We start from the raw sequence: 1,569 nt of genomic DNA, 5'->3' as shown, positions 1-1,569 counted from the left end.
GCCTCAGACTTTTGGTACTTACTCTTCTTGTCTCAGCCCCCTGAGTGCTAGGGTTACAAGTGTAAGTATTGTATTTTGCTGAATAGTTTATTTCTATTTTGTTTTATTATTTATAGTATGCCTGTGTGTGTTGATGCCTCTGTCAGTGAGTGAATGGAAGCCAAAGGCTAACTGGACATAGTCAACTCTCTTCTTCTCCTATGTGGAGCCTGGGGTTTGAACTCCAATCATCAGGCTTTGGGGAAAGCATCTTTAGTCACTGAATCATAGTGTGAACAATCCAAAGTTTTAAAAGCAAACAATACAATGGACTATTACTGTTCTATGTTAGACAATTTATCTCCCAGAAGCAACTGGATGTGAGAAAGATGAGGGGGAATGGAGGCATAAAGATACATTTGTGGGCCTTGGGAGCAAAGAGAATTCTCCAGTGAGAAAACCCAAGCAATTGCTGCCATGGCGGGAAAGCCAGTCCTTCACTACTTCGATGGCCGAGGAAGAATGGAGCCTATCCGATGGCTCTTGGCTGCAGCTGGAGTAGAGTTTGAAGAACAATTTCTGAAAACTCGGGATGATCTGGAAAGGTTGAGAAATGATGGGAGTCTGATGTTCCAGCAAGTGCCCATGGTGAAGATTGACGGGATGAAGCTGGTGCAGACCAGAGCCATTCTCAACTACATTGCCTCCAAATACAACCTTTATGGGAAGAACATGAAGGAGATAGCCCTCATTAACATGTATACAGACGGTACGGCGGATCTGGAGGAAATCGTTCTCAATCACCCTTACATTCCCCCTGAGGAGAAAGAGGCAAGTCTTGCTAAGATCAAGAACCAAGCAAGGAACCGCTACTTCCCTGCTTATGAAAAGGAGTTGAAGAGCCATGGACAAGATTATCTCGTTGGCAACAGGCTGAGCAGGGCGGATATTTACCTAGTTCAAATGTTCTGCCATGTGGAAGAGCTGGATCCAGGTGTTATGGACAGCTTCCCTCTGCTGAAGGCACTGAGAACCAGAGTCAGCAACCTCCTCACAGTGAAGAAGTTTCTTGAGTCTGGCGGCCAGAGGAAGCGAAATGTGTAGAAATGGCACTTAAGATTTTCAGTTAATTCAGACAGCTATGGATACATACCACCCACAAAACCAGCCTTCTAAAGCTTTGCAACAATGAAGTGTTTTGACTAAATGTTGACCCTGCTTATTGGGAGGCTAACATGTTTTCTAAGGCTGCTGTGTTAATTCATATAGACATGACTGATGAGGAATTGCTTGGGTTGCTATTTCGTTGTAGTAAAAATTGCAATTATCATTTCCTCTGATATTACTTTTAATTTCAATAAAAACCGAACAAGCTTCTTAAAAAAAAAAAAGATACATTTGTGGTTCCAACACCAGGATGGAAATATCAAACATCAGAACAAACTGAAGATGGTGAGAATGGCCAAAGAAGGAATTTAAATGCAATGTTTGATATAAGAATTTAAACCAGAAGACAATCCTTTCATTGCCTGGGAAACATACCATAAAGTGAACTATAGTTCTGGAGTACAACTTAAAGAAAATGCTCAG

General features: G+C 41.9%; 1 pseudogene; it reads left to right on the top strand.

The window, feature by feature from the left end:
* The first annotated feature begins 456 nt into the window (after positions 1-456).
* Positions 457-1,083, top strand: LOC114620926 (annotated as a pseudogene).
* The last annotated feature ends 486 nt before the right edge of the window (positions 1,084-1,569 follow it).

The sequence above is a fragment of the Grammomys surdaster genome, unplaced genomic scaffold (genome assembly GCF_004785775.1).
Source record: "Grammomys surdaster isolate TR1022 unplaced genomic scaffold, NIH_TR_1.0 170, whole genome shotgun sequence".
In the NCBI taxonomy this organism is placed as follows: domain Eukaryota; kingdom Metazoa; phylum Chordata; class Mammalia; order Rodentia; family Muridae; genus Grammomys; species Grammomys surdaster.
Note: the sequence above shows the minus strand (reverse complement) of the source record. Positions and strands in the feature narration are given on the sequence as shown.